Here is a 12500-nt window from a genome sequence, read left to right on the forward strand (position 1 = left end):
CGAGCGCACCACAAAACATACCGCCATCTGTAGGTCTCCCTCAGCATGAGCTCCTGCAACGACGATACCGCCATCTATGGGACGCCAAGCCGACTAAGACATCGATGGGCCCACAGTGCCCATCTTTCGACGCCACCCACAAAGCATGCAGCCTGTGTCGACCACAGCACCCAAACGCCAGTGCCTCTGCCGCACAACGTCGTGGACCGGCAATCACACCACCCGCACCCGCTCGTGCCCCACCCCAACCGCCAAACTCGCAACGCCAGCGGATGAACGGCGGAAGTTTCCCGCACTCGTAATGTGCAATCCACACCTATAACTTGCGTTTCATGAAGAGTTATGTCCAATATGCGACATTCCCGCTGTCCCTATACATGAGCTGCGAGCTGTACCACGTACAAGCTACAGACGCGATCGCATTGCTCACTGTACTGATTCCCATGCCGAGCGATCAGCTAGGAAGCGCCCCATCCATGTCGGTACCCGTGGGCGTTGCACTCGCAGTCGCAAAAAACGTTGGGCAAATATATATCTCGGAACAGTAACGACAGTCGGAGCCTCCTGGCGTTGCACTCGCAGTCGCAAAAAACGCTGGGCAAATATATTTCTCGGAAGAGTAACGACAGTCCGAGCCTCCTGCGTGGGAAGAGTCTTTCTAGGCCCTGACCCACGGGAAGGGTTTAGCTTCCCCCATCCCGGACATTTGAAGTCGTCACACTACCGGTATTGACTAATAGACTGATTGCTGATAATCACTAGCCATACACTGGGGGAAACGGCCGACAGGGGCAGCAACATAGTGGAGCCGCAGTGTCACTAATGTACAGAGATAGAACAGTTTCGACTGGAACCAGAGTAACCGTATACACGGCACTGATTAGTAATAAATGCAGAGCCATCAGAATACAGATAATATATACAACCGTCCCTATACATGCTGAAAGACTCTGCACACAATGAGAACCACACGTCAGCCAGACACTATCACACACTACTCTCTGCCTCTAACAGGCACACACACAATATCTAACCACCAGCATGGAAGAACATCCGGTGCATCCTCTCCGCCACATTACACAATCCACACTATCATAACCAGACCGGGAGGTCCACCCAGAAAACAGAATATCCCACCCTTCCGACATCCGCCATTGCTCAGCTAAGCCACGAACACCCACACATGTCCTACACAGGGGTGCACCCAACATCACCATACTGCCTCCTGTCACAGTACACAAACAATGGCAGGAATGAAAGACACAGATCTGCCACAACCTTGGAATCGGAGCGCCGCCTGTCATGAGCCACAAGTGCATCCTGACGTGACAAATCGGATGATCCCGCAGGCATGCACTTACGATAATCACTATCAACGAACCTGCCGCCGCCCCCCCCCCCAAATACACCTTTCCCTACAACAATGTGTACCTTAACCTAAGCTATATCGTACCTTAACCTAACCGACATTGCGCCTTAACCTAACCTACGTTGTACCTTAACCTAACCTATGTTGTACCTTAACCTAACCTATGTTGTACCTTAACCTAACCTACGTTGTGCCTTAACCTAACCTACGTTGTGCCTTAACCTAACCTACGTTGTGCCTTAACCTAACCTACGTTGTGCCTTAACCTAACCTACGTTGTGCCTTAACCTAACCTACGTTGTGCCTTAACCTAACCTACGTTGTGCCTTAACCTAACCTACGTTGTGCCTTAACCTAACCTACGTTGTGCCTTAACCTAACCTACGTTGTGCCTTAACCTAACCTACGTTGTGCCTTAACCTAACCTACGTTGTGCCTTAACCTAACCTACGTTGTGCCTTAACCTAACCTACGTTGTGCCTTAACCTAACCTACGTTGTGCCTTAACCTAACCTACGTTGTGCCTTAACCTAACCTACGTTGTGCCTTAACCTAACCTACGTTGTGCCTTAACCTAACCTACGTTGTGCCTTAACCTAACCTACGTTGTGCCTTAACCTAACCTACGTTGTGCCTTAACCTAACCTACGTTGTGCCTTAACCTAACCTACGTTGTGCCTTAACCTAACCTACGTTGTGCCTTAACCTAACCTACGTTGTGCCTTAACCTAACCTACGTTGTGCCTTAACCTAACCTACGTTGTGCCTTAACCTAACCTACGTTGTGCCTTAACCTAACCTACGTTGTGCCTTAACCTAACCTACGTTGTGCCTTAACCTAACCTACGTTGTGCCTTAACCTAACCTACGTTGTGCCTTAACCTAACCTACGTTGTGCCTTAACCTAACTTACGTTGTGCCTTAACCTAACTTACGTTGTGCCTTAACCTAACTTACGTTGTGCCTTAACCTAACCCATGTTGTGCCTTAACCTAACCCATGTTGTGCCTTAACCTAACCCATGTTGTGCCTTAACCTAACCCATGTTGTGCCTTAACGTAACCCATGTTGTGCCTTAACGTAACCCATGTTGTGCCTTAACGTAACCCATGTTGTGCCTTAACGTAACCCATGTTGTGCCTTAACGTAACCCATGTTGTGCCTTAACGTAACCCATGTTGTGCCTTAACGTAACCCATGTTGTGCCTTAACGTAACCCATGTTGTGCCTTAACGTAACCCATGTTGTGCCTTAACGTAACCCATGTTGTGCCTTAACGTAACCCATGTTGTGCCTTAACGTAACCCAATTTGTGCCTTAATGTAACCCAATTTGTGCCTTAACGTAACCCAATTTGTGCCTTAACGTAACCTAATTTGTGCCTTAACGTAACCTAATTTGTGCCTTAACGTAACCCATATTGCGCCTCAACCTAACCTATATTGCGCCTTAACCTGACGCACGTTGTCGCTGAACCTGCTCTGTAATTGTTATGCAACTCGTTAAATTAGTGTAGTGTTGCCTAACCGCAACCCTCGCAATATAGTTCGCTATTCGCACTGCCCGGTCCCCTGTGTATCGCGTCATGTTAAACACCTTGCAAGTGTTGCTGACTTTCCACATGCTCCTGCTATACACTGTAATGTGGATAGCAGCAGGACGTACATGCCCCCCCCCTTCCCCCCTGCCTTCGCAAGCTGGTCGTTGAGAAGTTTGCATGTTCAATGCCCTTCGCATGCCGACGTACTCAGCCTACGTTGTGGTACGGCCTGTCACCTGTCCGCGGATGTACGCAAAACCCACAAACTGTGCTGCACATTGGTCCGTATGTACTGAATGATACATCGTGGCACATGTGTGACCGTACGACGACTGCGCCTAGCAACGGCGGACCATACAGTCCAAATATTGTGGACGCAGCTACGTGTCGTCTCCCTTTAGGAGCTGGATTGCAGTGTGGTACGCCATTCAGACGTGTGGGAGGAACGGACGCCCTGGATGGCGATCAGCATGAGCAGTCTGTTGATGTAGTGGAGCGTGTATTCGGACGTAGTCGTCTCTTCTCACACACTGTGATAGCATGTTGCACCGCGTTCCACATCTGCGACATGCTGCAGAGGCCGGCTGACAGTCGTTCGTGCAATGGACACCGCATACGTACGGGGGCTACCTTCCACGTGTTCTCTAGGCGTGCACATGTTGTTGCGTCTATGTGGGCAGACGTAGTGTGTTGTGACACCTGACACAGGCATGCAATACTCGTTGCAAATGGCGATGGACGTCTACGTTTGCTGGTGACGTTACGCAAATGAACAACTGGTAACCCGTTGTGGTGCGGTTGTTCTCGCTAGAGGTGAATCAGTGTTGGCGACGATCGGTCGAGCTATTAACCGGTTGTTTCATGGATACCCACCATGCCCACGAACGTGAAAGGGGACCCACCATGCCCACGAACGTGAAAGGGGATCTGGGTGTGAGGCGATACGCGGCGGTGGCTGGGTGGGACCGTCCCCGGCCGGTGAGGGGGGGCCGCCCGGCGTGCTGGCAGCGCGGTGCGTGGGCGCACGCGCTACAGCCGGCTGGTGGGGGCGGCCAGTGGCAGGCGCGCCGGCCGACGGACGCGGCAGGCGGCGCAGCTGCGCGCCGGCGCCCCCTGCTCGCGGCGCCTTGCGGCCAAAGTAGGTCCTCGCGGGCCCGGTGCGAAGCGCGGTGGCCATCTGCAGTGTGCTGGTCCGATTGAGGACTGTGTGCGCTGAGGATGCGCCGCCGCCCGGCGCTCGGCGCCGCGACGCCGTCTGCTGCTCGGTCGCCCCAGCGGTTCTCGCAGGTGGTTTGTATCGCAGCTGTGCGGACGTGTTGGCGCGTGCGCTGTGCTGGGAGAGTTCGCTTCGGCACCCAAGTGGGGCTTTTGTCCTTCTGTGGCGCTGGCGTTGGAGCTGCCGGTCACCGTAGGTGGCGCGTGTTGTCTCCCGCCGGCAATGCCACGACAGCACGCTCCCGGGCCTCTGTCGGCAGCGGCAAGCTCAGTTGGGAGCACGGGTGGTCGCACCTAAAGCGTCTACTCGCCTAACTCCGGGCGATTGCGCCTCTCTCGAACCCGACCAAGTACTTAGGACGGCGCTGCGCGCCGCCGGGACCTGAGAGGGTTTCGAGGTGTGTTGTGCAGGGGAGCTCAGCCTCCTCCTGTTTGCAGAATAATTGAGCGGACGCTTGCGTGTTCGCGCGGGCCCCCGGGACACACTCCCGGGCGGCCGGCTGCTCAGCTCTAGTTGACGCAGCTCCCTGGTTGATCCTGCCAGTAGTCATATGCTTGTCTCAAAGATTAAGCCATGCATGTCTCAGTACAAGCCGCATTAAGGTGAAACCGCGAATGGCTCATTAAATCAGTTATGGTTCCTTAGATCGTACCCACGTTACTTGGATAACTGTGGTAATTCTAGAGCTAATACATGCAAACAGAGTCCCGACCAGAGATGGAAGGGACGCTTTTATTAGATCAAAACCAATCGGTCGGCTCGTCCGGTCCGTTTGCCTTGGTGACTCTGAATAACTTTGGGCTGATCGCACGGTCCTCGTACCGGCGACGCATCTTTCAAATGTCTGCCTTATCAACTGTCGATGGTAGGTTCTGCGCCTACCATGGTTGTAACGGGTAACGGGGAATCAGGGTTCGATTCCGGAGAGGGAGCCTGAGAAACGGCTACCACATCCAAGGAAGGCAGCAGGCGCGCAAATTACCCACTCCCGGCACGGGGAGGTAGTGACGAAAAATAACGATACGGGACTCATCCGAGGCCCCGTAATCGGAATGAGTACACTTTAAATCCTTTAACGAGTATCTATTGGAGGGCAAGTCTGGTGCCAGCAGCCGCGGTAATTCCAGCTCCAATAGCGTATATTAAAGTTGTTGCGGTTAAAAAGCTCGTAGTTGGATTTGTGTCCCACGCTGTTGGTTCACCGCCCGTCGGTGTTTAACTGGCATGTATCGTGGGACGTCCTGCCGGTGGGGCGAGCCGAAGGCGTGCGACCGCCTCGTGCGTGCTCGTGCGTCCCGAGGCGGACCCCGTTGAAATCCTACCAGGGTGCTCTTTATTGAGTGTCTCGGTGGGCCGGCACGTTTACTTTGAACAAATTAGAGTGCTTAAAGCAGGCAAGCCCGCCTGAATACTGTGTGCATGGAATAATGGAATAGGACCTCGGTTCTATTTTGTTGGTTTTCGGAACCCGAGGTAATGATTAATAGGGACAGGCGGGGGCATTCGTATTGCGACGTTAGAGGTGAAATTCTTGGATCGTCGCAAGACGAACAGAAGCGAAAGCATTTGCCAAGTATGTTTTCATTAATCAAGAACGAAAGTTAGAGGTTCGAAGGCGATCAGATACCGCCCTAGTTCTAACCATAAACGATGCCAGCCAGCGATCCGCCGCAGTTCCTCCGATGACTCGGCGGGCAGCCTCCGGGAAACCAAAGCTTTTGGGTTCCGGGGGAAGTATGGTTGCAAAGCTGAAACTTAAAGGAATTGACGGAAGGGCACCACCAGGAGTGGAGCCTGCGGCTTAATTTGACTCAACACGGGAAACCTCACCAGGCCCGGACACCGGAAGGATTGACAGATTGATAGCTCTTTCTTGATTCGGTGGGTGGTGGTGCATGGCCGTTCTTAGTTGGTGGAGCGATTTGTCTGGTTAATTCCGATAACGAACGAGACTCTAGCCTGCTAACTAGTCGCGTGACATCCTTCGTGCTGTCAGCGATTACTTTTCTTCTTAGAGGGACAGGCGGCTTCTAGCCGCACGAGATTGAGCAATAACAGGTCTGTGATGCCCTTAGATGTTCTGGGCCGCACGCGCGCTACACTGAAGGAATCAGCGTGTCTTCCTAGGCCGAAAGGTCGGGGTAACCCGCTGAACCTCCTTCGTGCTAGGGATTGGGGCTTGCAATTGTTCCCCATGAACGAGGAATTCCCAGTAAGCGCGAGTCATAAGCTCGCGTTGATTACGTCCCTGCCCTTTGTACACACCGCCCGTCGCTACTACCGATTGAATGATTTAGTGAGGTCTTCGGACTGGTACGCGGCATTGACTCTGTCGTTGCCGATGCTACCGGAAAGATGACCAAACTTGATCATTTAGAGGAAGTAAAAGTCGTAACAAGGTTTCCGTAGGTGAACCTGCGGAAGGATCATTACCGACTAGACTGCATGTCTTTCGATGTGCGTGTCGTGTCGCGCAACACGCAGCTACCTGTACGGCTCGCAGTAGCCGTGCGCCGCGTGCGGAACCACGCGTTCGTCTCAAAACTAACGGCAATGTTGTGTGGTACGAGCGCTGAAGCGCTGGAGCGGCTGGCCTGCGGCACCTGGCGCCTGGCGCCGGTTTTGAATGACTTTCGCCCGACTGCCTGTCCGCTCCGGTGTGGAGCCGTACGACGCCCATCGGCCGTGAGGCCGTTGGACACTGAACGCTGGAACAGGGCCGCCACACGCCTCAGTCCCGCCTATGCAACTGTCTCGAAAGAGATGGTGGAAACTATGAAAAGATCACCCAGGACGGTGGATCACTCGGCTCGTGGGTCGATGAAGAACGCAGCAAATTGCGCGTCGACATGTGAACTGCAGGACACATGAACATCGACGTTTCGAACGCACATTGCGGTCCATGGATTCCGTTCCCGGGCCACGTCTGGCTGAGGGTCGGCTACGTATACTGAAGCGCGCGGCGTTTGCCCCGCTTCGCTGACCTGGGAGTGTCGTGGCCGCCTGTGGGGCCGGCCGCGTCTCCTTAAACGTGCGATGCGCGCCCGTCGCCTGGCGGTTCGCATACCGGTACTTACTCGGTAGCGTGCACAGCCGGCTGGCGGCGTGGCGTGCGACACCTCGTACAACGACCTCAGAGCAGGCGAGACTACCCGCTGAATTTAAGCATATTACTAAGCGGAGGAAAAGAAACTAACAAGGATTCCCCCAGTAGCGGCGAGCGAACAGGGAAGAGTCCAGCACCGAACCCCGCAGGCGGCCGCCTGTCGTGGCATGTGGTGTTTGGGAGGGTCCACTACCCCGACGCCTCGCGCCGAGCCCAAGTCCAACTTGAATGAGGCCACGGCCCGTAGAGGGTGCCAGGCCCGTAGCGGCCGGTGCGAGCGTCGGCGGGACCTCTCCTTCGAGTCGGGTTGCTTGAGAGTGCAGCTCCAAGTGGGTGGTAAACTCCATCTGAGACTAAATATGACCACGAGACCGATAGCGAACAAGTACCGTGAGGGAAAGTTGAAAAGAACTTTGAAGAGAGAGTTCAAAAGTACGTGAAACCGTTCTGGGGTAAACGTGAGAAGTCCGAAAGGTCGAACGGGTGAGATTCACGCCCATCCGGCCACTGGCCTCCGCCCTCGGCAGATGGGGCCGGCCGCCCGCGCGGAGCAATCCGCGGCGGGGTCGTGTCCGGTTGCCTTTCCACTCGCCGCGGGGTGGGGCCGTTCCGGTGTGCGGTGGGCCGCACTTCTCCCCTAGTAGGACGTCGCGACCCGCTGGGTGCCGGCCTACGGCCCGGGTGCGCAGCCTGTCCTTCCGCGGGCCTCGGTTCGCGTCTGTTGGGCAGAGCCCCGGTGTCCTGGCTGGCTGCCCGGCGGTATATCTGGAGGAGTCGATTCGCCCCTTTGGGCGCTCGGGCTCCCGGCAAGCGCGCGCGGTTCTTCCCGGATGACGGACCTACCTGGCCCGGCCCCGGACCCGCGCCGCTGTTGGCTCGGGATGCTCTCGGGCGGAATAATCGCTCCCGTCAGCGGCGCTTCAGCTTTGGACAATTTCACGACCCGTCTTGAAACACGGACCAAGGAGTCTAACATGTGCGCGAGTCATTGGGCTGTACGAAACCTAAAGGCGTAATGAAAGTGAAGGTCTCGCCTTGCGCGGGCCGAGGGAGGATGGGGCTTCCCCGCCCTTCACGGGGCGGCGGCCTCCGCACTCCCGGGGCGTCTCGTCCTCATTGCGAGGTGAGGCGCACCTAGAGCGTACACGTTGGGACCCGAAAGATGGTGAACTATGCCTGGCCAGGACGAAGTCAGGGGAAACCCTGATGGAGGTCCGTAGCGATTCTGACGTGCAAATCGATCGTCGGAGCTGGGTATAGGGGCGAAAGACTAATCGAACCATCTAGTAGCTGGTTCCCTCCGAAGTTTCCCTCAGGATAGCTGGTGCTCGTACGAGTCTCATCCGGTAAAGCGAATGATTAGAGGCCTTGGGGCCGAAACGACCTCAACCTATTCTCAAACTTTAAATGGGTGAGATCTCCGGCTTGCTTGATATGCTGAAGCCGCGAGCAAACGACTCGGATCGGAGTGCCAAGTGGGCCACTTTTGGTAAGCAGAACTGGCGCTGTGGGATGAACCAAACGCCGAGTTAAGGCGCCCGAATCGACGCTCATGGGAAACCATGAAAGGCGTTGGTTGCTTAAGACAGCAGGACGGTGGCCATGGAAGTCGGAATCCGCTAAGGAGTGTGTAACAACTCACCTGCCGAAGCAACTAGCCCTGAAAATGGATGGCGCTGAAGCGTCGTGCCTATACTCGGCCGTCAGTCTGGCAGTCATGGCCGGTCCTTGCGGCCGGCCGCGAAGCCCTGACGAGTAGGAGGGTCGCGGCGGTGGGCGCAGAAGGGTCTGGGCGTGAGCCTGCCTGGAGCCGCCGTCGGTGCAGATCTTGGTGGTAGTAGCAAATACTCCAGCGAGGCCCTGGAGGGCTGACGCGGAGAAGGGTTTCGTGTGAACAGCCGTTGCACACGAGTCAGTCGATCCTAAGCCCTAGGAGAAATCCGATGTTGATGGGGGCCGTCATAGCATGATGCACTTTGTGCTGGCCCCCGTTGGGCGAAAGGGAATCCGGTTCCTATTCCGGAACCCGGCAGCGGAACCGATACAAGTCGGGCCCCTCTTTTAGAGATGCTCGTCGGGGTAACCCAAAAGGACCCGGAGACGCCGTCGGGAGATCGGGGAAGAGTTTTCTTTTCTGCATGAGCGTTCGAGTTCCCTGGAATCCTCTAGCAGGGAGATAGGGTTTGGAACGCGAAGAGCACCGCAGTTGCGGCGGTGTCCCGATCTTCCCCTCGGACCTTGAAAATCCGGGAGAGGGCCACGTGGAGGTGTCGCGCCGGTTCGTACCCATATCCGCAGCAGGTCTCCAAGGTGAAGAGCCTCTAGTCGATAGAATAATGTAGGTAAGGGAAGTCGGCAAATTGGATCCGTAACTTCGGGATAAGGATTGGCTCTGAGGATCGGGGCGTGTCGGGCTTGGTCGGGAAGTGGGTCAGCGCTAACGTGCCGGGCCTGGGCGAGGTGAGTGCCGTAGGGGTGCCGGTAAGTGCGGGCGTTTAGCGCGGGCGTGGTCTGCTCTCGCCGTTGGTCGGCCTCGTGCTGGCCGGCGGTGCAGGATGCGCGCGCCTGCGCGGCGTTCGCGCCCCGGTGCTTCAACCTGCGTGCAGGATCCGAGCTCGGTCCCGTGCCTTGGCCTCCCACGGATCTTCCTTGCTGCGAGGCCGCGTCCGCCTTAGCGTGCTCCTCCGGGGGCGCGCGGGTGCGCGGATTCTCTTCGGCCGCCATTCAACGATCAACTCAGAACTGGCACGGACTGGGGGAATCCGACTGTCTAATTAAAACAAAGCATTGCGATGGCCCTAGCGGGTGTTGACGCAATGTGATTTCTGCCCAGTGCTCTGAATGTCAACGTGAAGAAATTCAAGCAAGCGCGGGTAAACGGCGGGAGTAACTATGACTCTCTTAAGGTGGCCAAGTGGCGGCGGTGTGGCTGCATCCGGACTTGGCTTTTCGAAGTGCGGTCTTGATGTAGTCGTGCTGCTGCTGCGAGGTGCCTTCCTTGGGTTATAGTTACAGGGAGAGTGATGCGCAATACATGGGCCTAGCCCTCTTAGCCTCTCCTCTCCTGCGGTCTTCTCCCCTTCTCGTGGGCCCGCTGATTTTCGCAGAGTGGAAGACCGCACCAGGGGCTTGGGGGGGTTACCAGCCCCCCCTCGCATTATCCCTTTATAGTTGGGGGCAGCCTACAAGAAACAAGAGATGGTGGCCCTTCCGCTGAAGGTGCCACCCCAGCTACCCCAGCACCTATCCGGCCAACCGGCGGTAACGAAAATGCGATAGTTTGTGTAGCTCCCTTTGCTTGCAGTGAGTGCCACCGCACTTTTACCACGAAGAACGGTCTCGGGGTCCATCGCCGCCGCCAACACCTTGCGGCCGCCAACGCTGAGATCGTGACGGAGAGGCATCGCGCGAGGTGGACGGAGGAAGAAGTCCTGTCGCTCGCCAAGGCAGAGGCCGAACTGTTCCTTGAGAGGGACGCCCGGTTCTTCTTCGTTAATCAAGAGCTTATTAGGATGTTCCCCGACCGAACGCTTGAGGCAATCAAGTGCCGACGGCGGCAAGCTGCCCACAAGCAGCTTGTCCGCCAATTCATGGAGGCGCTTGAGATCGGTCGGGGGGAAGAGCCGGCGTCCCGCCGGGGAGCAGCGAGCTCGCTGCCTGACGCGGGCGAGGCCGCTGCGCCGCCCGTCGACGCAGCCGAGGACTTCGCGGCCGACACCACCGGGCCGCCGCCGGAGGGGCCGACTGACGCCGCCATCTGGGAGCATCTGGCGGGGCTACCTGCTTCCGCCCAGCGTTTCTCTGCTCTGGATCGAGTCATTGGTCTGGGGCGGGGCACGCCGCCCGATGTCATCCTGGGCATGCTCCCGGATGCCCTTGCGTCGGTCGGGTCCAGGGGGGAGAGGTCGATCACCAGGGCACAGCGGCCGCGCCAATCATCCAAGCGGCCGCCTGCCGCCCCGCCGCTGCAGAAGCGCAAGCGGCGCCGCTGGGAGTTCGCGCGGACACAGGACGCCTTCCGCAGGTCGCGTGCACGTTGCGTGCGCGGCTTGCTGGACGGCACCCTGCTGCAGCCGCCACCCGACATCCCCGGTCTGCTGGACTTCTGGGCGGACCTCTTCACGAAGAAGCCGATCTCCACCGCTGGCTTCATCCGTGACCGCCTTCTCCCGCACTCGGAGCCTGTCGCTCCTGAGTGCCTATGGGGGCCGGTCACACGTGAGGAGGTCGCTGCTGCCTTGCCGCCCAGGGGATCGGCGGCCGGGCCGGACGGCCTGACTCCAGCGGACCTGCGGCGCCTGCCGCATGAAGTCCTGGTGAAACTCTTGAACCTCTTCCTCCTGGCCCGCGCCCTCCCCGAGCGTCTGCTTCGCGCCCGGACGTCACTTCTCCCCAAAACGGCTGCACCAACATCCCCCGCTGACTTTCGCCCCATTACGGTCTGCTCGGTGTTGGCGCGGACCTTTCACAAGGTTCTCGCGTCACGCCTGATGCGTGCATGTGCTGTGGACGAACGTCAGCGGGCATTCATCCCCCGGGATGGGATGTTGGAAAACACCTTCATCTTGGACACTGCTCTCACCGACGCAGTCCGCTCCTGTCGCTCTGTTTTTGTGGCATCGATCGACGTCTCTAAAGCGTTCGATTCGGTGGACCATGCTGCCCTCCGCCCCGTGCTGAGGGCTCATGGCCTGCCGGATTGCTTTATTGAGTACGTCGAAAGGTGTTACGAGGGTAGCACGACAGTGATAGCGGGCGGCGCCGACGTGGGCGTGCCCCTGCAGCCGGCAAGGGGTGTGCGTCAGGGTGACCCCCTCTCCCCCCTCCTTTTCAATTTTGCGGTGGACTATGTTTTGAGTCAACTTCCCTCCCACATCGGAGCTCGGATCCTCGGCCGCAGAGTCAACGCTGCGGCCTTCGCAGATGACGTCCTGCTTTTTGCATCGACCGCGAGGGGATTGCAGTCCCTCATCGACGCAGCCGTCGCAGCCCTCGGCCATCTGGGGCTGCAGATCAACGCCCGGAAGTGTTTCACCCTCGCTTTAGTCGCGTCTGGGCGTGACAAGAAGGTGAAGGTCGACGCCGACGTTACCTTCAAAGCGGGCAACGCCACCATGCCCGCCCTACGTGTGGGTGAAACCTTCCGGTATCTGGGACTGCAATTCTCCACCGCGGGTCGCTGCGTGTTCAACCCACGACGCCACCTGGTGGAGCAGCTGGACGTCATCTCCCGAGCTCCGCTTAAGCCGCAACAGCGCCTCTACGCCCT

The 12500-nt window shown here is 57.3% G+C and overlaps 2 non-coding genes and 1 pseudogene across 2 annotated transcripts; all 3 read left to right on the forward strand.

Annotated features, from left to right (window-relative positions):
- The first annotated feature begins 4648 nt into the window (after positions 1-4648).
- LOC126476786 (small subunit ribosomal RNA) lies at positions 4649-6557 on the forward strand. Its single transcript, XR_007587231.1, has one exon. It is a non-coding gene; the product is annotated as a small subunit ribosomal RNA (ribosomal RNA).
- A 353-nt stretch (positions 6558-6910) lies between these two features.
- Positions 6911-7065, forward strand: LOC126476273 (5.8S ribosomal RNA). The gene has a single exon (XR_007586831.1). It is a non-coding gene; the product is annotated as a 5.8S ribosomal RNA (ribosomal RNA).
- Positions 7066-7253: 188 nt separating this feature from the next.
- LOC126475605 (large subunit ribosomal RNA) overlaps positions 7254-12500 on the forward strand; it is a 7951-nt pseudogene continuing 2704 nt past the window's right edge.

Source organism: Schistocerca serialis, chromosome 4, assembly GCF_023864345.2.
Source record: "Schistocerca serialis cubense isolate TAMUIC-IGC-003099 chromosome 4, iqSchSeri2.2, whole genome shotgun sequence".
Lineage (NCBI taxonomy): Eukaryota > Metazoa > Arthropoda > Insecta > Orthoptera > Acrididae > Schistocerca > Schistocerca serialis.